Source organism: Manis javanica, chromosome 4, assembly GCF_040802235.1.
Source record: "Manis javanica isolate MJ-LG chromosome 4, MJ_LKY, whole genome shotgun sequence".
NCBI classification, from domain to species: Eukaryota; Metazoa; Chordata; class Mammalia; order Pholidota; family Manidae; genus Manis; species Manis javanica.
In genome coordinates, this window is record NC_133159.1 from 108,500,943 (window position 1) to 108,525,236 (window position 24,294).

The window sequence follows — 24,294 nt, forward strand, 5'->3', positions numbered from 1 at the left end:
CTGTAATCGAGTGACGTCTGTAAAAAACAATTTCACTGAAAAGCTTCGTTTGGTGCTGGATTCGTCCGTTTGGCAACTCTGCCGGCGATTTGTTCTTTAAATTTTATTTTAGATGGTCTTATGCTTAAACTTTTAATGGTGATTTATAATATTTCCTAGAGTTTTTTTCTCTTTTAAGGACCTTTGGTGAAAAAAGTTCAATAACTTAATTTTTGAATGCCTGCTATGGAGCTGGTAGTGTAAGAGGATCTCGGTGCTTACGGTCTGGGAAGGCAGATACGGACAACCAAAACCGGAGACAATCTATGAGGAAGGTATTTTGATTAACAGGATAATTTCCTTTGGTCAATGAATGATATGGACATAGTGAAGAGTCTGTCGTGGGGAAATGATAAGGACTGCTTGTGTTTATTTTCTAATAATAGGAAACATGGAGCACTAAGGGGCCAGACACTGTCCAAAGTGGTTCATATGTAATTACTCATTTAATTCTCACAACAACACAGTAAAATAAATTCTATTATTACTTCCATTTTGCAGATAAGAAAACAGAAGCAAAGAGGTTAAGCAGGGGGACACCCATCTAGTAAGTAGTGGTGTGGGAAACAAACTGAAAAAACTGACCCTTGGAACATGTTGCACCAATCCCCATGTTACAATTTTAACAGAAATCCCATTATGCTATTGAGCATCTTTGCATTTTATAGGTTGTATGTGTACAACAAACATTACATTGATCCATTTCTCTCATTCACTTAATAGTACAGTTTATCTCAGCCAAAGTATATTAACATAATTTGTGTATATTTACATTTGTTAAAGTTAAATTTTTCTTTATTACCATTTTGTTGTATTTCCAATTCACCAGAAAAAAAAAAAACCATCCACTCAAAAGAAATACATCGAAGCATAGTGATAAAAAGAAGTACTGATGAGGAGAGTAACAAGTACACTACTTCAAGTTATGTAATAATGGTAGCTGTAAGATAAATTCTAGGCGAAATAAGCAGGTGACGAGAGGCAACAAAGGGCCAGGCAGTTTATTTGAGTGCAATTCCCGGGTGATATACTCCCGTCTGGCTATCATAGGCCGGGGAAGTCACACTCAGCAGGGCAGGCAGCGAATTTTTAAAGAAGGTAGGGTGAGGCAGAGCTTAGATTTACAGCGGTGCAAGGATTGGCTAGCCTAAGGCACATTTTTTCAGGTTGGGAGGGGGCAGCAGCCTGGGACTTTGGCACGTCATCAGTGTCTGACATGCTCACCCTTCTCCCCAGTGCCTTCAACCTTACATTCCAGCCTTTTGGTCATAATGGGCGACGACTTGATCTGGCTACTTCTGGCTGACAAGGGGCGTCGTGGGGCAGGGGGAGTTTTGTAGCATGTAGTTACATTGCTCTGACTGCAAATTTCTTCCCTTGCTTTCTCCAGAGGCTTTCACTTTATTCTGTCTAAGCTTCTGGTCCCTGTCTCATTTTCCCCTCTACAGATAGAGACTTTAGCTGCTGTTAGGGAAAAGGGGCGACAACTGCTCCAGCTGCTTCATGCTGAGCAGGGGTGCAGTAAAGGGTGCAGCTAGGTTTCTATCACTGGTCAGTTGAGAGGGCTTTGGAAGGTTGGTGCTTCTATTCTGGAAGGGCAAACTTGATGAGATTAAGAATGCAAGGCTGAATATGAGAACTAGAAATATGAAGAGTCTAATTGAGAATCATAGCCATTTATCATGGGGAAACTAAAATTTTGGATCGAGTTTACATCTCAATGACTAGTATTAGGATTTAGTATAGATAAGACTGCATTACTGAAACAATATTTTTCTCTAAAATCACCCTTATTTTTATTAGAAGTAGCCAGATTAAGAAAATAATTAACAGTTGGCTTGATTATTTGCATAAGTGCAGCAAGAAGAGCAATTGATTACATAGGCTCTTTTAAATATGCTTTGCTGGAACGTTTTGTAAGAAATTTCAGATTGAACTTTTAAACGCCTCTTGAGGCCAGAAAGCCAAACCAGACTTGCCATCAGGTTTTCCCTGCAGTACCTGTAGATTTGGGTGAATTCCTCTCTTCTCGAGGTCCCCAAGACATCCTGAGGTTCCTGCACTGCCAGGAAGTGATCTTCCTTACTCACCTGTAAGGCTGCTGGGAACCCTGTAAGCAAGGTACCAGTCCAGTTCTTCCAAGGGGCTTTGTTGGCTTTATAAAGTCAATCTTAGTTTCTTAAAGTTGTCTGTTCATATCTGAGTTTACACACGTGTCTCTCAGGTATGACGTTCCAGTTAAAGCTTCAGTAATATAACTAGTGTTTTTAATTGGTCTTCTTACAAGGAAAGCAGATTCTTATTGAACTTGTACAAATAAACATACTGCCATGAAATATAAAAGTCACTGAGAGTTTTTAAATTATGGAGGGATCAGGTAGTGAGAAAGATAAAGTTTCAATTCTGCTTATAAAGGCAGTCCTTTACTAAACGGTTGTCAGCTTAAGAGAAAAAGCTTAAAACACTTTATCAGCAACATTTGAAACAAAAAGCCACAAAATCGTCTTCTTTAGTTTACTTAATCTTATGTAACTAATACTTGTTCTGCAGAAATCTAGTTCTTTACTAACTTAAGAGTAATAAAACAGTGACTATAAATAATAAAAGACTTACAAATGAGAATGGTTAAAGATCTGATGAGAGCTTACTGTAAGACAGTTGACATAAGGAAATTCGGATATATCTGTAACACAAAACATTCAGTAACAAAGTTTAGCATTATTTCTTTTGACAGTGCTTTCTAGGTAATTAAGCAGATAATTATATATCAGATAAATAAGCTAAATTACCCAAATACTTTCTCTAATGAGAAAAAGTTCCTCTGACATGTTCTAGGGGCCCTCTAGAAAATATCAGAGTTAACTAGAGGTAGAAAGTACTTTTCTGAATTTGATTTTGGGAAACTTTTAAAAGTTTTAAGGCACTTGCTTAAATAGGATTATAGGTTGCTATAAAGCAATACTTATCTATTTAACCAGAATGGCAACAAAATATCTCAAAGGCAAATAAAGAAGGTTACACAGTTGTTAGCAAACTTTAGCGTTTAGTCTTTTTAATATTAAGATCTCATTTTAAGTACTCCAACAACTCATTGAGATTTTAAGCATGAAAAACTGCTTTGATAAAACAATTAGAGAACTTTTTGCAATCTTTCAATATTAAGAGCAGACTAACAGTTAAGAAAACTGTCTTTTTAACTGAAAACAAAATTATAATTTTGCTGTATACTTTATACTGAGACTCATTTGCTTTAATTTTATATAGCATGACTGAAAGGAAAGGAGCGACACATAGCAGCAATTCACCGGAGAGTTCCGCTTTATTAGGGAAAGGTGCTGGGTTATATAGGAAGGCGCATAGGGTGATTGTGGTGTTACTTCTACGGGGCTGGTGGCTGTTGGCTAGGTGCTGGGATTGGGAGGGGGCAAGAGGTGATTGGGCTTCAGGTGGCGCCGGCGGGAACCGAGGACCCCGAAGAGAAGCCGGAAGTTTGCCATCTTACTGGTGGGGGCCCTTCATTCCCCCCTTTCTCCTCTATGGGATTGTGGACGTTGCTTACTCTCTGGCTGCTTCCTGCTGAACAGGGGCGGAGAAGGGAGTGAGGGCTTGAGGATTGGGAGGAAAGGGTTGACAGGACTCCCCGCAGTAAGGACGAGTAGATGTGGACTTCTTCAGGTTTGGACATCAATGAAGGTTCCTTGTAACCATAGGTTGAGGACCTGTTGATTCCAATGGTGCCAAGAGGATATGGGTGTCAGGAGTCAGGCGTCTGCGGCCATTGTTTCCAGGAACAGTTTCCAGTGGAGAGAGGGGTCCATCTCAGCGTGTAGTGAGGAGGTCACCTGAGGGTGAGGGATCTTCTGTGGCCAGAAGCTGGTAGTTCCTGAGTAAAAGCTGGTTGAAAGCTTGATTAGAGATTTTTCCGACTTGGGATTTGATGAACTTTATTATACAGGATAAGAAGAGACAGGCGAGAAGAATGATTATTATGGGGCCTGCAATGGGCCAGAGCTAGGTGAGGAGGGGGTTTGTTAGTACTGAAGAGAATGGGTTGGAATTGGAAGCAGAGTGGAGGCTGGAGGCAAGGTCGGTGAGTTAGGTAATGTTAGTTTCTACAATGCCGGAATAGCAGCACTCTTCCCAGAGGAAGACGCAGGTGCCGCCCTTCTCGGCTGTAAGCAGATCGAGGGCCCGCCGGTTTTGAAGGGTGACTTTAGCTAGTGAAGTGACCTGTCTTTGGAGAGAGGCTAGAGAATCGGCAGTGGATGTCAGGGCTCCCTCAAGTTTGGCGTTGAGATCTCTAACTGCCTATAGAGAGTGACCCAAGGCTTCTCCCGAAAACCCTGCCCCAATGACTGAGGTGATCAAAGAGCTACTGACCATGATGGGAAGGAAAGCAGCTCTTTTTGTGCGAGAGGGAAAGGGAGGTTGGAGCTCAAGAAATTCTGCCATGCTGTAAAGTGTTAACTGTGGGATTAGGGTGACGAGAATGCAGGGTGTATCGGAGTTGAGAGGCAGTGAGTTGAAAAGACTGCCATTACACCAAAAGAAGTGTCCCAGTTGCGTAAAAGTCTTAGAGCCGGAGGTAGGGGTATAGATAGAGAGGCAGTGAAGTGCACTGGAGGGAGGTGGAGTTGGGCCTACACAGTGGTGGATGGTGAGATTATCTGCGTATTCTGGTTCCCATAGGGGTATGCCTGCCAGAGGGCAGAGGGGTTGTCTTTCTGCATGGAAGGAGTAGTTGGAAATATTAAGGGGCACGGCAGCCAGCAGTGGGCACTGTAGTGATGCACACAAGAAACAATTGGCGGTGTTAAGGGTGTGGTTGAGAAAGATGGTGGTGTCCTGAATGAGCTGTAATGAAGAGTAGGAGAAATGAGAAGAGGGGCGGGGAGAAGAAGATGAAGAGGCGCCGTCAAGAGTTTGGATAATGACTTTTTCGGAATGTCTGCTATCTGATGCAACTTGAGAGATCTGGGAATGAGAGGGAACATACTTTTGAGAGATATGAAGGGTACCGTGGGGGGTCGAGGACCCCCCCATAGTAAACTGAGGCTGTGACTCTGGCGGCCCATTGAGAGTCCCAGGGATCTGGGATTGATAAGGAGAATGAGCCATTGGGATATTTCATAAAACAGTTGGAGGAGTAATACTGTGGGTACTGGAAGTTACTCATGTAGTGAATGCTGCAAGACCAGTAGGGACATCTCCTGCAGGTGTCTGGCTATCACCTGCAATAGGCTTGTTTTTGGTTATAGAGGAAGCAGAGGTAGGGAGAATAAGGGTAGCTGCTAGTGAATACTTCAGTGGAGGGAGGAAAGTGGAAGTAAAAAAGGCTCAGAGCAGTTTTTCAGAGGGCAGTCTGCTGTGGCAATGAGGGCAGTAACTTTTGTTTGATGCTGTGTGTAAGTCTCTCTGACTTTGAATCGCCATACAAAGGAGGCTGGGGTGGTGGGGAAGACAATAGGAATGAGGAAAAAAGCAAGAGAGCAGTAAAGGAGGAAAAAGTCATGATTCGGGTATGGATGGCAAAGGGGGTGAACGGGATTTTGGACGAAAGAGGACAGTAAGGTCAGGAGTCTGGAGGGAGGGAGAGTTTGTAAACTTTTGTAGGTTAAGAGATCTTTTAGGTGATGTGGGGACAGAATGGTAAGGGGCGCCCTGAATGTCAGTTTATGAGCTACCTTCTGCAAGAGCTGTCTAGCGGCTAATGCTCGTAGGCAGGGGGCCTATCCCCGAACTGTGGGGTCTAATTGCTTGGAGAGAGAAGCTACTGGGGCAAAGGATGGGCCATAATATTGGCTTAGGACTCCTAGAGCTTGACTGGACCTCTCATGAATGTATAATGAGAAGGGCTTCGACAAATCAGGAAGATGGAGAGCTGGGGCTTCTACAAGGGCTTGACAGAGCTTAATGAAGGAGTGTCGGGGTGAGGAGGATAATGGTTTTTTAGGGGGGGGGCTCTTGCTGAGGTCGTATAGGGGTCTTGCCAACAGTGAGCAGGGAGAAGTTAGGGATCTACGTTCTCCAGGCTTAGAAAGGGCCTAGAAAGGAAAGGATTTCTGTCTTGGTTTTGGGAATGGGCAGGTCAGAGAGGAGCCATTCTCTGTCTAAGGCAATGGACTTTCTTTGTTGAGATAGAAGGTATCTGAGGTAAGTGACAGGAGGGGAAGAGATTTGAGCTTTGACAGGGGATACTAACTTCTGGAAGCTAGAAGGTTAAGAAGGGAGGCAGTGTCAAGTTGAGACTGTTCCCACGAGGGACTGCAGAGTAGAAGATCGTCCATGTATTGTAATAAGGTGGACTTGGAGTGATCATGATGAAACTGTTTGAGGTCCTGAGCTAGGACCTGTCTAAAAATATGGGGACTATCTCAAAAGCTTTGTGGCAAAACTGTCCAAGTGAGTTGTTCAGAATGTCTTGTGTATGGGTCCGTCCAGGTTCAGGGGTCTAGAGGGATAGAAAAATGGGTCCTTGAGATTTAGGACTGAGAAGTGGGATGCTGAGGCAGGGATCTGCGATAAAAGGCTGTATGGATTTGGAACTAAGGGATGGATAGGGACAACGGCCATGTTGATGAGGCGAAGGTTTTGGACAAGGTGGAAAGATCTGTTGGGTTTTTTTTAATAGCTAATATGGGGGTATTAAATGGGGAGTGAGTGGGTCTGAGGTAACTTTTGTTTAAGAGATCTTGAATGATGGGTTGGAGGCCTATGAGGGCTGAAGTGGTTAGGGGGTATTGGGCCTGACAGATATACTGAGAGGGGTCACATAATTTGATAGAGGCAGGAGGACATAGAGCCACGGGGGGGCTTGTAATGTCCCAAACTTTGGGATTTACAGGGTGTATGAGGGCGAAACTGGAGCTTTCATTGGGTAGAGGGGGGTCATCGGCTATGAGGGCCATCAGAAAGGAAGTACTGGGGGCTGTGGGAGTGGATATAGTTATGGAAACGTGGAGGAGAGAAAGGATGTCCCATCCTAGTAAAGGGATGGGACACTGGGGCATAACCAGGAAGGAGTGGGAGAAAGGTATGGGATTGTCTTGGATTGTGCATAAAAAGGGGGGGGAATTTTAATGGGAAAATCTGTTAACCTCCTACCCCGACTATAGGAGTAATGGCAGGCGTGGTAGGGCCCCGGTATTCTCGCAAGACTGAGAAGGTGGCTCCTGTATCTAGGAGGAAGGAGATGGTGCAACCGTCTACTATTAAAGTAACCCTGGGCTCCTGTTTGGTGATGGAAATGGTCGGGCGAGAAGCCCCCGGGTCCCGTCAATCTTCTTCTGCCAGCCCCACTACAGTGGGCTTAGGATGGGGGTTGTTCGTTCAGCCTCCCCTTCGGGTGGTTGGGCAATCAGACCCCCAGTGGCCCATTTTGTGGCATCTGGGGCATGGGGTGGTAGGAGATCTGGGGGAGGGGCACGCCCTTGACCAATGTCCCTCTTTTCCGCACTTGAAACAAGCTCTTGGGGGGGCTTGTTTGTAGAGGGGCGCCCAGGTTGTGGTTTTATCAGCTGGGCCAACATCTGGAAATTGGCCTGATCAGCCTTTTGTTTACGGCGTTCTTTCTCCTCCTCCCGGTTATGGAAGACTTTAAAGGCCACTGTTAGGATCTCAGTCTGTGGGGTAGTGGGGCCCTGTTCTAACTTTTTGAGTTTAGCTTTAATGTCGGGGTAGCTTTGAGCTAGGAAGTATGTCATAAGGACATGTCTTCCTTCAGGTGTTTCTGGGTCTAGGCTGGTATACTGTAATAGGGCTTGAGTGAGTCTGTCTAAGACCTCAGAGGGCGTTTCATCTCTCTTTTGAATTATGTCTTGGAGCTTTTGAAAATTGACTACTTTACGAGCTGCCTTTTTCAGACCTGCTATTAAGCAGGAGGCAAAAATATCTCGAGAGCGGAGACCTATGGCGGTGTTATAATTCCAGTGTGGGTCTTGTTCGGGGACAGCAGTGGGGCTAGGGGGATAGGTGGGGTCAGTCCTGTGGGTTTCGGTAGCGTGCATTTGGGTGAAGTCCCAAACTCATCTACGCTCTTCAGGGAGGAGAGTATTGGCTAGGAGCATGAAAATGTCATGATGCGTGAGGCTGTAAGACCGGAGGGTCCATTGAAACTCCCTGATGTATGTCGTGGGATCAGTGGAAAAGGAACTTAGGCATTCCTCTAGTTGGGCTAAATCTCCTAAATGCCTTTGGATCCTGCTTCCTCCAGAAGGTGGGAGATAATTTTGGCAGGCTCTCAGGACCAAGTCTGAGGGGGACTGAAGGGTTCTGGCTCAGTCTGTGGGGGAGTGACGTGGTCTAGCTGCGCCTATTCAAGCAGGTCCTGAAGTGCAGAAGGGGGGCAAAGAAAATAAAGAAAGATAGAATCAGACCCACATGTAACTTCCAAGGACTGCACTGGTTGTTCTCTAGCTTGTGCTTTCCCATGCTGCGTTCAGACATGGGGGAAGGTGCTTTCCCATTCTCCCTACAAACATGTGAGAAGACAAAGGCGGTCCCTAACAGGGGAGAAATAGGTGATGAGGGCAAAGACGGAGGAGGCCCCCGGGACCTAGTTAAAGGGGGGGTTGAAAGGCTCAGGCTTAATCTGTGGGGGACAAAGGCAGAGGAGGTGAGATGGGGGAGGAGATGGTGGGGAGGGAAGGGAGAAGGGCTATTGTAGGAGAAGAAGGGGAAGGGAGTGAACGGGAGGCTTCTGCGGGGGCGGGGGCTTGCAGGCTAGGAGAACTTGGGAGGGGGCGGGGAGAGGAGGAGGCGGAAAGCTTCCATATAGGGAATCTCCTTCCATTTTTTCAGGTGCTGGCAGTAGTTAAAAAGATCGTGAGTGATGTTAGGATCAAGAGTTCCCCCTGCGGGCCATTGGTTGTTATTGTCTAGGGGGTATGTCGGCCAATCTTGGGAGCAATATTTACGGGGAAGTTTTGGTTTTATATCAGGCGTCAGGGAGAGGGTAGCCAGATGCTTAAGCATGCATTCAAGAGGTGAACTTTCAGGGAGGGATGAGGAGGCTCCCATGGCTAAAGGACAGAGAAGGAGACAAACAGGGGAAGACAAACAGAGATCCTCGGACCGGAAGCAGACCGCAAGGAGACAAAGGGCGTCCCCGATGATCCTTGCTGGTCTGCGGAAACTCGTATACGAGTCGGAATTTCTTAGGAAGTGTGGGTCGTCACCCAGACTTCCCTGAGAAGGCAGAGTGCCGGAGTCTCAAGGTACCTAGCACTAGGAGTTTTCGGTGGACGGAGCAGAAGGAGGAGGAGGGGGAAGGGAGCGTTCTCATCCGCAAAGGAGTCACCTCGTTTATGGCTGTTGGAGGGGGGTGCCTGAGAGTCTGCCGCAGCCGTGAAGGCCTGAGGCGGGGATTTATGGCTGTCAGAGGAGGGGCCTGAGCATCCGCCGCAGCCGTAAAGGCTTAAGGCGGGGATTTATGGCTGTTGGAGGAGGGGCCTGAGGGTCCGCCGCAGCCGTGAACGCCTGAGGCGGGGAGTGTTCCCTCCTCATCCCCGAGCATCAGGGCCTTGCCGGACAATCACGGTCAATGGCACTGCGATAGCTCGGGGAAGAGTGGCCCACTCCGGGGGGAAAACTTACCTAAAGGCCAGAGAGGAGTGGTGAGTGTGATGAGCCAGCGCTGGAAAAAGAGGACGAGGGCAAGCTGCTGCTGGTGTCAGGGGGAAGACGGGGCCCAGTTGGGGTGTCCCGTCTCCTGGGTTTCGGCACCAATGAAAGGAAAGGAGCGACACATAGCAGCAATTCACCGGAGAGTTCCGCTTTATTAGGGAAAGGTGCTGGGTTATATGGGAAGGCGCATAGGGTGATTGTGGTGTTACTTCTATGGGGCTGTTGGCTGTTGGCTAGGTGCTGGGATTGGGAGGGTGGCAAGAGGTGATTGGGCTTCAGGTGGCGCCGGCGGGAGCTGAGGACCCCGAAGAGAAGCCGGAAGTTTGCCATCTTACTGGTGGGGGCCCTTCAATGACCATATTAAATTCTTCCACAAACTTTCTACAACCTTTTTACATGTAGATTTCTCTCTCAAAATAAACAGCTGTACTTTAGAACAAAGTTACTTTCTTTTATCAAAAGACACATTCTTTAGCATGCAGAAATGTTTTCCTTATTACTTTAAGTAGTTTTAATTAGAACTTAAAACTATTAGGTAACTTAATTTTAGTGAACACTGAGAAGTAGGCTATTATAAACTGTTACAGTAGCATTCTTTGGATTGACAAATTTTTGAATATTTTATAATTTCTGTTAACCATGAGCTTTACAACACAATCTCTCACTAATCACAAAGTATATCTTTTTTAACTTTGCAAAATTTTAAGGTTTTAGGTTACTACAAAGATTTCTAGGCTGTAGATAGGTATACACACTGTAACACACAATTAAAAAGATGTTCACTTGCCACACTTATTTAGTTCACTCATTCATAACAACTATGCTAGATTACTTACAAGACCTTTACTGATTAGACAAAGCTAAGCCTTTAAGCATTTTATTCTTTAAAGATTTAGCAGATAACATCAACTTAAATGACCTAAGGTAAACTTAGACAGCTGATAACCACAAGGACATGCCCACCTCAGCTAAACCCAAATTAACATTAATGCTTAACATTTTTAATCAGATTTTCTGGAAGTTTTAGAATGCCCAATTTTCACAAGCACTTGTTTTTAAATCAATTTTTATTAATACCATCCAGAGGTAGGAAAATATTTTTCATCCATACACCTAGACACACAAACATACAAACTGAGACACAACAACTACAGTCAGCAACACTTCTTACACAAAAATATATACACAGACAGACAAACTGATATAAAGACTTGAGTCACTGATATCTAATTGCTTTCTCTTTCCTCAGCTTCCTGTCCGTGGCTTCTGGAACCAGAGGGTGTGAGGAGCATGTCCTGGTGGGGGAAGAGGGCGGTGAAGGCGGAAGGAGATGGGGAAGGGGTGGTGCAGCCACCGAAAGAGGAGAGCAGGACAACGGCATGGTTGAGAATGTAGGACTTTAAGATGGCGGAGACATTTGTGAAGACAAAGGACTTAAAGATGGTGGTGGAGAGAGGGGGAGGGGATTGCAAGCTGAGGGATGTGGGTGACAGAGGTCTTCTGGCAGATCTGAAAAGGAAGAAGGACTGGGCAGAGTAAGAGGCTGACAATCTTTAACTGGAGATCAGGCCAGGAGAACCTGAGTCATTGAACACAACATAAAGGTCTGGGCTGGAGCGCGAAGTCCAAAAAGCCTGCACATGTGGGATTTTGCTCTACTCCCTGCTCCAGTGGCAATAATGAAGTTGATGAGGAGGCCAAAACTGAAAGTTCCCTCAGGGGGCAAGTGAGATTGATTGTCCAAGGGATACTGAGGCCCGGCCTCAGAGCAAAGAAAGACTAGCTTCCGTTTGTCAACATCCTGGGACAAATATAGAGTAGCCAAATTCGAAATCAGACACTGCAATGGGGTCTGAGCCTCTGCTTTTGAGGGCTGGTTCCCCATGTCTGCACCGCTTCTCAACTAATCCTGCTGAGAGGAGTGCCCAGCGTCCAAAGTGTGCCAAGTCAGGGGAGACGGCCTGGGAGCCTGGGTGAGGGACGTCTTCCACACCGCAGGGCCAGGGGTGGGCCGAATGCCTGCAGAGGGCAGGCCAGATGCCCCCACCTGGATATACGTACAATTTCTAATGGACCAGGTGAAATGGAGTTAGGAAGGGAAGCAGACTGGGGAAACTGAGGGACTCACCCAAAAATAGTCCATGCAGTAGAGAGCAGGCTGAGGTCCTGGGTCAGGGAAGGAGGGGACAGGGCCACAGGTGGCCAGTCGGGACCCCATGATCACGCTCCTTCCTGGGTTTCAGCACCAAATGTAAGATAATTTCTAGCCGAAATAAGGAGGAGATGAGAGGCAACAAAGGACCAGGCAGTTTATTTGAGTGCAATTCCTCGGTGATATTCCCCCATCTGGCTATCACAGGCCAGGGAAGTCACACTCAGCAGGGCAGGCAGCAAGTTTTTAAAGAAGGTAAGGGGAGGCCGAGCTTAGATTTACAGCGGTGCGAGGATTGGCTAGCCTAAGGCACATTTTTTCAGGTTGGGAGGGGGCACTAGCCGGGGACTTTGGCACATCATCAGTGTCTGACGTGCTCACCCATCTCCCCAGTGCTTTCAACCTTACAGTAGCTAGTTATTAAACAAGACTACCATGCAGATATAGGATGTAAATTATGTGCCTTTAAATGTGGCAAGTTCATCCAAGCAGAAATAAATAAATAAAAACATAAATAGGGAATACAATTAAGAATATCTGAATATCATATTTGATTGGGCCAGAGATCCATGTGTCTCTTGCCCACTATACCTGTAAGAAAAAAATTTTAAACAGTGGCTCAGAAAGCCATCAAAGATTTCAAGTTATTTTTGAGCCAAGTACAATAACCTTAATGCCAAATAAAACATTCTTCCAGAATAAATGCAAAATAATGTTTTCAAATATGAAAGGGATGAATTTATGGATAAAAAAGATCAAGTTACATTCCTCATTAAAAAATTGGTAAAAGTCATTTTGTTTCAGAAATGTTTGTAGAACTAGCTACAAAATTAATAAATGTTTTACCTAGAAAATGTATAATCAGCTATTGCCAAAAAATTTCTAATCAGATATGACACAGAATCATGCTATACAACATGAAAGGGCAATATCAGCCCTGTACTTAATAACAAATGTTTACCTTATGAGTGGACACCACTGGTGTACATAGAACATTAATCATTTCACACCATGTGAATATATGTTCCATAGGAAAAATGCACAGAAATTTCCTATTTGTTTTATCATTTTTAAAAAAGTTATGAAAGAAGACATTTTCATTTAGAAAATTTTTCATTAAAAAAATACATTGTTACGTAGAAGAAATTCTGAAAGTTATCAGGATTAAAACATGGAGTTGGATCTTTGAGTACAAAACGGATATTATTCCTGCAATAAAGAAAATTTCAGTCTACTTTCTGTTTTATTCAGAGAAAAGTTGGTAGCCAAACAGTAATTCTCCTCTGATTCAACATAGAACAAATTAGTGCAAATTTACATAGTAAAATAGCCACCAGCAAACATAATCTTTAAGACAAAATAGGCAAATATAAGAAGACTGCTTTTTCCACAATGAAGTACAGAGGTCAATGATGAGGGAGATGCTCTCACAAGTTTTTTAATAAAGGCTAGGTTAAAAATCCCTTCTTTATTACACAGATAATTCTACAAAGTCATTTATATATTTTTCAAGCAGGCTTCCTCAAATGGCTGAACTGAGCAATATGTTCATTAGTTTTGTTAACCCTAAATTATTACTTCAAGTTCTAAATGTCATGGTTTTTTATCTAAAGAACAAAGTATCAGGATTTTGTAAGAAAAACAGACTGTTGGATCATGGGAAGATGGCAGCGTGAGTAGTTCAGAGGAAATCTCCCCAAAACATATATATTTATGAAAATGCAATAAATACAACTATTACTAAAAGAGACACCAGTGGACGCAGTACAACAGCCAGGATACATCTACATCTGTGAGAACTCAACATCACACAAAGGGGATAAGATACAAGCCATGGCCAGGTGGGACATGAACGCTCCCCCACTCCAAAACCTGGTGGGAAGAAAGGAGTTGGAATGGGGAGGGAGTGAAAGCCCAGGACTGCTAAACAACCAGATTTAGAAACCTGCACCCGGAATGCAGACACAAGGTGCATGGGGTGCTGGATATTAGAGAAACGGAAAAGCAAAACCTGTGGGCAGGTCCTCGCAACTGGTGCCCCTGAGACAAAAGAAAAATGAGTGCTTTCTGCAAGTCTTAAAGAGACAGGGACCCCATAGCTGGACGAAGTTGTCGTGGTACACATAGCCAGCAGCTGGGAATCAAGAGGAAACTTAGGAGCCCTAAACCCCTGGGAGGCAGTGCAGCTCTGAAGCCCCTCATGGCACTGAGCAGCCTGCCAGTCGTTCCTCCAACTGGTGCAGACCCCTACACACTGGCCCAGTAGCGGGAGAGTGGCAGCATGTGCTGGGAACGGCAACACCGGAAGGGACCGTGAGCAGATCCTTGCGCCAGCGGCACCAGACAGGACCAAGAGATGCTTGTGCAAGCCCGCAGTGGCGAGAACGAACAGCACAGGCGCAGCTCATGTGCACTGGAGGCAGTGAAGCCAGAGGAGGCCAGTAGAGGCCCGCACGGGAGAGCCCCACGTGCACCTGCAACAAAGCCAAAGGGAGCAGGCATGCTCCCAGCAGCCAACTGGAATTCCAGCCCAAAGCACAGCCACCCAAGCCAGCCCCAAAGGCCACTGCTGTCACACACCTGCCCGGCAGGGGTGCTGCTAGCATGGAGGAGTGCACCTGGCATGCCTGCCACTCCCTGCAGGGCTCCATGCTGCTCTGACGGAGACACCACCAACAGCACCTTAGGGGACAAACCCGGTGGCTGCTCCAGGAGTGCAGGTAACTATCACAGGCAACAGAGAAGGGCAAGGCATCAAGCAAGCAGGAAAGGACTTTCCTATCCCAGCTGACACACCCACAACCTGACTACAGCCACCGCTATCACCATGAAAAGGCAAAATAATTTAGTCAAGTACAAGATAGTTCAAACAACACCTGAGAAAGGATCTGCAGAGTCAGACATAACCAGTCTCCCTGAAAAAGAATTCAAAATAAAAATCATAAACATGCTGACAGAGCTGCAGAGAAATATGCAAGAGCGAAGGGATGAAGTCCAGAGGGAGATTACAGATGTCTGGAGAGAGATTAAACACATGCGGAGGGAGACTACAAAAGTGAAATAAACTCTGGAAGGATTTATAAGCAGAATGGATAAGGTGCAAGAGGCCATTGATGGAATAGAAACCAGAGAACAGGAATGCATAGAATCTGATGCAGAGAGAGATAAAAGTAACTCCAGGAATAAAACAATATTAAGAGAACTGTGTGACCAATCCAAAAGGAACAATATCCGCATTATACGGGTACCAGAGGAATAAGAGAGAGAAAAAGAGATAGAAAGTGTCTTTGAAGAAATAATTGCTGAGAACTTCCCCAAACTGGGGAAGGAAGTAGATCCTCAGACTACAGAGGAACACAGAAATCCTGAGAGATGGGACCCAAAGAGGACAACACCAAGACACATAATAATTAAAATAGCAAAGATCAAGGAAAAAGGCAGGGTATTAAATAGAGCCAAAGAGAGAAAAAAGGCCACCTACAAAGGAAAACCCATCAGGCTATGATCAAACTTCTCAACAGAAACCTTACAGGCCAGAAGAGAATTCCATGATATACTGAATGCAATGAAACAGAAGGGCCTTGAACCAAGGATACTGTATACAGCAAGATTATCATTTTAATATGAAGGAGGGATTAAACAATTCCCAGACAAGCAAAAGTTGAGGGAATTTGCCTCCCACAAACCACGTATATAGGGTATCTTAGATGGACTGCTCTAGATGGGAGCACTCCTAAAAAGAGCACAGAACAAAACACCCAACATATGAAGATTAGAGGAGGAGGAAAAAGAAGCAAAAGAAATAATCATCAGACTGTGTTTATAACAGCTCAATAAGTGAGTTAACTCACACAGTAAGGTAGTAAGCAAGCTAACCATGAACATTTGGTAACCACGAATCTAAAGCCTGCAATGGCAATACGTACATATCTTTCAATTATCACCCTAAATGTAAATGGATGGAATGCACCAATCAAAAGACACAGAGTAATACAATGGATAAAAAATCAAGACCCATCTATATGCTGCTTACAAGAGACTCACCTCAAACCCAAAGACATGCACAGATTAAAAGTCAAGGAATAGAGAAAGATATTCCATGCAAACAACAGAGAGAAAAAAGCAGGCATTGCAATACTACTATCAGACAAAATAGAATTCAAACTAAAGTAACAAGAGGTAAAGAAGGACATTACATAATGATAAAGGGCACAGTCCAACAAGAGGATATAACCATTATGAATATATATGCACCCAATAAAGGAGCACCAATATATGTGAAACAAATACTAACAAAATTAAAGGAGGAAATAGAATGCAATGCATTCATTTTGGGACACTTTAAAACACCACTCACTCCAAAGCACAGATCCAAAAGACAGGAAATAAGTAAGGACACAGAGGCACTGAACAACACACTAGAACAGATGGACCTAATAGACATCCATAGAACTCTACATCCAAAAGCAACAGGATGCACATTCTTCTCAAGTGCACATGGAACATTCTCCAGAGTGGACCACATACTAGGCCACAAAAAGAGCTTCAGTAAATTCCAAAAGATTGAAATCCTACCAACCAACTTTTCAGAACACAAAGGTATAAAACTAGAAATAAATTGTACAAAGAAAGCAAAAAGGCTCACAAACACATGAAGCCTTAACAACATGCTCCTAAATAATCAATGGATCAACGACCAAATTAAAATGGAGATCCAGCAATATATGGAAACAAATGACAACAACAACACAAAACCACAACTTCTGTGGGATGCAACAAAAGCAGTCTTAAGAGGAAAGTGTATAGCAATCCAGGCATATTTAAAGAAGGAAGAACAATCCCAAATGAATACTCTAATGTCACAATTATCAAAATTGGAAAAAGAAGAACAAATGAGGCCTAAGGTCAGGAGACGGAGGGACATAATAAAGATCAGAGAAGAAATAAATGAAATTGAGAAGAATAAAACAATAGAAAAAATCAATGAAACCAAGAGCTGGATCTTCGAGAAAATAAACAAAATAGATAAGCCTCTAGCCAGACTTATTAAGAGAAAAAGAGAAACAACACACATCAACAGAATGGGAAATGAGAAAGGAAAAATTATGACGGACCCCACAGAAATACAAAGAATTATTAGAGAACACTATGAAAACCTATATGCTAACAAGCTGAAAAACCTAGGAGAAATGGACAACTTCCTAGAAAAGTACAACCTTCCAAGACTGACCCAGAAAGAAACCGAAAATCTAAACAGACAAATTACCAGCAACAAAATTGAAGTGGTAATCAAAAAACTACCAAAGAACAAAACCCCCTGGCCAGATGGATTTACCGGGGAATTTTATCAGACATACAGAGAAGACATAATACCCATTCTCCTTAAAGTTTTCCAAAAATAGAAGAGGAGGGAATACTCCCAAACTCATTCTATGAAGCCAACATTACACTAATATCAAAAACAGGCAAAGACCCCAACAAAAAATAAAACTACAGACCAATATCCCTGATGAATGTAGATGCAAAAATACTCAACAAAATATTAGCAAACTGAATTCAAAAATACATCAAAAGGATCATACACCATGACCAAGTGGGATTCATTCCAGGGATGCAAGGATGGTACAACATTAAAAAATCCATCAGCATCATCCACCACATCAACAAAAAGAAGGACAAAAACCACATGATCATCTACATAGATGCTGAAAAAGCATTCTACAAAATTCAACATCCATTCATGATAAAAACTCTCAACAAAATGGGTATAGAGGGGAAGTACCTCAACATAATAAAGGCCATATATGATAAACCCACAGCTAACATCATACTGAACAGCAAGAGGCTGAAACCTTTTCCTCTGAGATCGGGGACAAGACAGGGATGCCCACTCTCCCCACTGTTATTCAACGTAGTACTGGAGGTCCTAGCCACAGCAATCAGACAAAACAAAGAAATACAAAGAATCCAGATTGGTAAAGAAGAAGTCAAACTGTCACTATTTGCAGATGACAGGATATTGTACATAAAAAACCGTAAAGACTCCACTCCAAAACTACTGGAACTGGTATCAGAATTCAGCAAAGTTACAGGATACAATATTAACAAACAGAAATCTGTAGCTTTCCTATACACTAACAATGAACTAATAGAAAGAGAAATCAGGAAAACAATTCCATTCACAATAGCATCAAAAAGAATAAAATACCTAGGAATAAACCTAAACAAGGAAGTGAAAGACCTATACCATGAAAACTTCAAGACACTCTTAAGAGAAATTAAAGAAGTCACTAACAAATGGAAACTCATCCCATGCTCCTGGCTGGGAAGAATCAATATCGTCAAAATGGCCATACTGCCCTAAGCAATATACAGATTCGAAGCAATCCCTATCAAATTACCAACAGTATTCTTTAATGAACTGGAACAAATCGTTCAAAAATTTATATGGAACTGCCAAAGACCCCAAATAGCCAAAGCAATCCTGAGAAGGAAGAATAAAGTGGTGGGGGGATCTCACTCCCCAACTTCAAGCTCTACTACAAAGCCACAGTAATCAAGACAATTTGGTACTGGCACAAGAACAGAGCCACAGACCAGTGGAACAGATTAGAGACTCCAGACATTAACCCAAACATATATGGCCAATTAATATATGATAAAGGAGCCATGGACATACAATGGGGAAAGGACAGTCTCTTCAACAGATGGTGCTGGCAAAACTGGACAGCTACACGTAAGAGAGTGAAACTGGATCACTGTCTAACCCCATACACAAAAGTAAACTCCAAATGGATTAAAGACCTGAATGTAAGTCATGAAACCATAAAACTCTTAGAAAAAAACAGGCAAAAATCTCATGGATATAAACATGAGTGACTTCTTCATGAACAGATCTCCCCAGGCAAGGGAAACAAAGGCAAAAATGAACAAGCGGGACTATATCAAGCTAAAAAGCTTCTGTACACTAAAGGACACCATCAATAGAAGAAAAAGGTATCCTACAGTATGGGAGAATATATTCATAAATGACAGATCCAATAAAGGATTGACATCCAAAATATATAAAGAGCTCACACGCCTCAACAAACAAAAAGCAAATAATCCAATTAAAAAATGGGCAGAGGAGCGAATAGACAGTTCTCTAAAGAAGAAATCCAGATGGCCAACAGGCAGAAGAAAAGATGCTCCACATTGCTAATCATCAGAGAAATGCAAATTAAAACCACAATGAGATATCACCTCACACCAGTAAGGATCAACATCATCAAAAAGACAAACAACAACAAATGTTGGTGAGGGTGTGGAGAAAGGGGAACCCTCCTACACTGCTGGTGAGAATGTAAATTAGTTTAACCATTGTGGAAAGCAGTATGGAGGTTCCTCAGAATGCTCAAAATAGAAATACCATTTGACCCAGGAATTCCACTTTTAGGAATTTACCCTAAGAATGCAGCACTACAGTTTGAAAAAGACAAATGCACCCCTATGTTTATTGCTGCACTATTTACAATAGCCAAGATATGCAAGCAACCTAAATGTCCATCAGTAAATGAATGGATAAAGAAGATGTGGTACATATACACAATGGAATATTACTCAGCCATAAGAAAAAAAACATTTTTGCAACAACCATTTGCAACAACCTGGATGGAGCTAGAAGGTATTATGCTCAGTGAAATAAGCCAGGCAGAGAAAGACAAGTACCAAATGATTTCACTCATATGTGGAGTATAAGAACAAAGGAAAACTGAAGGAACAAAACAGCAGCAGAACCACAGAACCCAAGAATGGACTAATAGTTACCAAAGGGAAATGGACTGGGGATGATGGGTGGGAAGGGAGTGGCAAGGGCAGGGAAAAAGAAAGAGGGCATTACAATTAGCATGTATAGTGTGCAGGGGCACGAGGAGTGCTGTGCAACACAGAGAAGACAAGTAGTGATTTTATAGCATCTTACTATGCAGATGGACAGTGCCTGTGAAGGGGTACGTTTGGGGTACTTGGTGAAGGGGGGAACCTAGTAAACATTATATTCTTTCTGTAATTGTAGATTAATGATGCCAAAATAAAAAAAAACAGACTCTTATGCAAATGCTTTGACTGTCAGAGGTTTATTTCCCAGTACATAATTTTCTTTCTTCATCAGAGGAAAAAAATGAATGAAACACTACTTAAGATATTTTAAACACATCCAAATGTTGTAGCTGAATGTCAAGAAAATGCGTTTCAGAGCCTAATATAACCCATGCAACTGAATATACCTCCTGCTCTCTCCCAAGCTGAAACATTCAACTTTGAATTTACTATATGCTCTTCTTAGGATCTGACAAGCTATTCAAAACTGTCTTCAATTAGAAATTCTTCCTGATGCTTGGCCCATGTTAGATCCAATTATTCAGAATTATCTGATAGCCATCAAACACTCATTTTGATATATACCAAACTTACAATGATTTCAGCTTTTCTAATTTCAGTAGAAATGAAAATTAAGAAGTCAGTTGTGAACCCTGACCATTTTCAGGTTTTCAGTTTACCCATATTAAATAGTTACTATTACTACTAATAATTTTTAAACAATTACAAGTTTTTTGTTACCTTAATCATTATGATCAGCCACATTTTTTAATTACTTAAAATGGGGATCTATAGATACACTAATTTTATTGTGTCCAGATTGAGTTCCCATATTGAGAAAATGAAGTTAGCCAGCCAATCTGAGCTTCATATGAACAACAAATTTTTTTAGTGTAAGTATATTCTAAGTATTTCACAGAACATATTTATATTACAAATTATTCTTCTTTTGTCATTTTTACCCTACTATTGGAGGTTAAATTTTAAGGGACACTGATCCAGTTTATTTTGGCAGAGATGAGAGACCAGAAACACGAAGTTCAGTTAGGTAAACAGCTACTGCAGAAAACCAGGGAAGAAAGTACAAAGATTTGACATAGATAAATAAAATTGAAATGAAATTGATTGCCACAAATACTGTTGTGACAGAATAATCAATATGGCCTGCCATGAAACTGTACATGGAATGCAAGGAACTTGTGATGTCAAAGAAGGCTTTTGGATGATTTCAGCAACAGAGATGAGTGCTAATTAGAACTTCATGTCTGTCCAGCTGAAGTTCATTTGTTCAATTGGGTAGTGAGACAGTCAGGCAAAATGTTTATTAAGCATGTGAAGTCACAGGACTTCTGCCCAGGTTAGTACCTAGACTTAAATTTGCACATCAACTACAGAAGACTTATAGATGCAGTGAATGATGTGCCAAAGTTAAAAAAGATAAGAAAGAATACATGATACAGGGAAAAAAGATGTCAGTGTGACAAGTGAGGCAGAAATCTCCTCCCAAAACCACATATAATACAAAAATACAGCAAATACACCTAATTACAAAACACTGATGAGAAATAAGATTGCACCAGTCAGCCTACGTTAGGGAAAAGAGAATAGCTCATGGAAAACAGATTATGAAAAGCAGAAGAACCTTGTTCAAACCAAAATCCCTCAAACACCAGAAAGAGGGCTCAGTAAAACTGAAATCACCAATCGTTCAGGAAAAGAATTCAAAAAAGAAGTTATAAGCATACTAATGGCATTACAGAAAAATAAGTTCTAAGGGACAAATTAAAGAAGAGATAGACACTTTGAGAAATACAATGGCTGAAATGAAACATACAATGGAGATATTTAAAAGCACAATACATGAGGTAGAGGAGATGGTAAATGGAGTACAAATTAAAGAACAGGAATACAAAGAACCAGACATAGAGAAAAAAAGAATCTTTAGGAATGAAAGAATATTAAGAGAACATGTGACCAATCCAAACAGAACAATAAGCGTATTATAGGAGTACTAGAAGAAGAAGAGAGAAAAAGGGATAGAAAGTGTGTTTGAAGAAATAATTGCTGAAACTTCCAAAATCTGGGGAAGGAGATAGTCTCTCAGGCCATGGAAGTGGACAGATCCCCCAAGACAAGGGACCCAAAGAAGACAACACCAAGACATATAATAATTAAAATGACAAAGGTCAAAGTTAAGGACAGGCTACTAAAAGCAGCCAGAGAGAGAAAAGATCACCAAAAAGTAAAATCCATAAGGCTATCATCAGATTTCTGAGCAGAAACCTTACAGGCCAGAAGGGAGGGGCATGATATATTCAATGCAATGAAACAGAAGGGTCTCACACCAAGAATAATCTACCCAGAAAGATTATCATTTAACTTTAAAGCAGTGATTAAACAATTCCAAGATTAGCAAAAGTAGAGGAAATTTACCACCCAGAAACCATCTTAATGGTGTATTTTAAAAGGAATGACTATGGACATCACAGAAATACAAAGAATTACTAGAGAATGCTATGAAAAATTATATGGAAACAAACTGGATAACCTAGAGGAAATGGACAACTTTCTTGAAAAATACATCCTTCCAAGGCTGACCCAAGAAGAAACAAAATCTGAACAGATCAATTACCAGCAATGAAATTGAACTGGTAATCAAAAACCTACAGAAGAACAAAATGCCTTGACCACATGGCTTCACCACTGAATTTTCTCAAACATTTAGTGAAGACCTAATAACCATCATCCTGAAAGTTTTCCAAAGAGAAGAAGAACAGGGACTATGTCCAAGCTCATTCTATGAGGCCAGCATCACTGTAATACCAAAACCAGCCAAAGACACCACAAGAAAAAAAGAAAGTTACAAACCAATATCCCTGATGAACATAGATGCAAAAATACTCACCAAATATGAGCAAACTGAATTCAAACATACAACAAAAGATCATCCTTCATGATCAAGAAGGATTTATTCCAGGGATGCAAGGATGGTACACCATACGAAAATCCATCAACATCATCCACCACATCAACAAAAAAGAAGGTCAAAAAACCCTCCTACAGTGTTGGTGGGATGTAAATTACTTCAACCATTGTGGAAAGTAGTATGGAGGTTCCTCAAAAGGCTAAAAATAGACATACCATTTGACCCAGGAATTCCACTTCTAGGAATTTAACCTAAGAATACAACAGCCCAGTGTGAAAAAGACATATGTACCCCTATGTTTATTGCAGCACTATTGTAAATATTTTAATATTTACAAAGCCAAGAAATGGAAGCAACCTAAGTGTCCATTGGTAGGCGAATAGATATAAAAGATGTGGTACACTCAACATAATAAAGGCCATATATGATAAACCCACAGCCAGCATTATTATTATACTGAACAGTGAGAAGCTGAAAGCATTTCCTCTGAGATCGGGAACAAGACAGGGATGCCCACTCTCCCCACTGTTATTTAACATAGTACTGGAGGTCCTAGCCACGGCAATCAGACAAAACAAAGAAATACAAGGAATCCAGATTGGTAAAGAAGAAGTCAAACTGTCACTATTTGCAGATGATATGATACTGTACATAAAAAACCCTAAAGACTCCACTCCAAAACTACTAGAACTGATATCGGAATACAGCAAAGTTGCAGGATACAAAATTAACACACAGAAATCTGTAGCTTTCCTAAACACTAACAAAGAATCAATAGAAAGAGAAATCAGGAAAACAATTCCATTCACCATTGCATCAAAAAGAATAAAATACCTAGGAATAAACCTAACCAAAGAAGTGAAAGACTTATACTCTGAAAACTACAAATCACTCTTAAGAGAAATTAAAGGGGACACTAATAAATGGAAACTCATCCCATGCTCATGGCTAGGAAGAATTAATATTGTCAAAATGGCCATCCTGCCCAAAGCAATATACAGATTTGATGCAATCCCTATCAAATTACCAGCAACATTCTTCAATGAATTGGAACAAATAATTCAAAAATTCACATGGAAACACCAAAGACCCCGAATAGCCAAAGCAATCCTGAAAAAGAAGAATAAAGTAGGGGGTATCTCACTCCCCAACTTCAAGCTCTACTACAAAGCCATAGTAATCAAGACAATTTGGTACTGGCACAAGAACAGAGCCACAGACCAGTGGAACAGACTAGAGACTCCAGAAATTAACCCAAACATATACAGTCAATTAATATTTGATAAAGGAGCCATGGACATACAATGGCAAAATGACAGTCTCTTCAACAGATGGTGCTGGCAAAACTGGACAGCTACATGTAGGAGAATGAAACTGGACCATTGTCCAACCCCATATACAAAGGTAAACTCAAAATGGATCAAAGACCTGAATATAAGTCATGAAACCATTAAACTCTTGGAAAAAAACATAGGCAAAAACCTCTTAGACATAAACATGAGTGACCTCTTCTTGAACATATCTCCTCGGGCAAGGAAAACAACAGCAAAAATGAGCAAGTGGGACTACATTAAGCTGAAAAGCTTCTGTACAGTGAAAGACACCACCAATAGAACAAAAAGGAACCCTACAGTATAGGAGAATATATTTGAAAATGACAGATCTGATAAAGGCTTGACGTCCAGAATATACAAAG

The 24,294-nt window shown here is 42.0% G+C and overlaps 1 long non-coding RNA gene across 1 annotated transcript; it reads left to right on the top strand.

Annotated features, from left to right (window-relative positions):
• Nucleotides 1-7: 7 nt before the first annotated feature.
• LOC108407364 (uncharacterized) lies at nucleotides 8-19,873 on the top strand. The gene is made up of 3 exons (XR_005057243.2): nucleotides 8-314; nucleotides 541-586; nucleotides 10,913-19,873. It is a non-coding gene; the product is annotated as an uncharacterized lncRNA (long non-coding RNA).
• The last annotated feature ends 4,421 nt before the right edge of the window (nucleotides 19,874-24,294 follow it).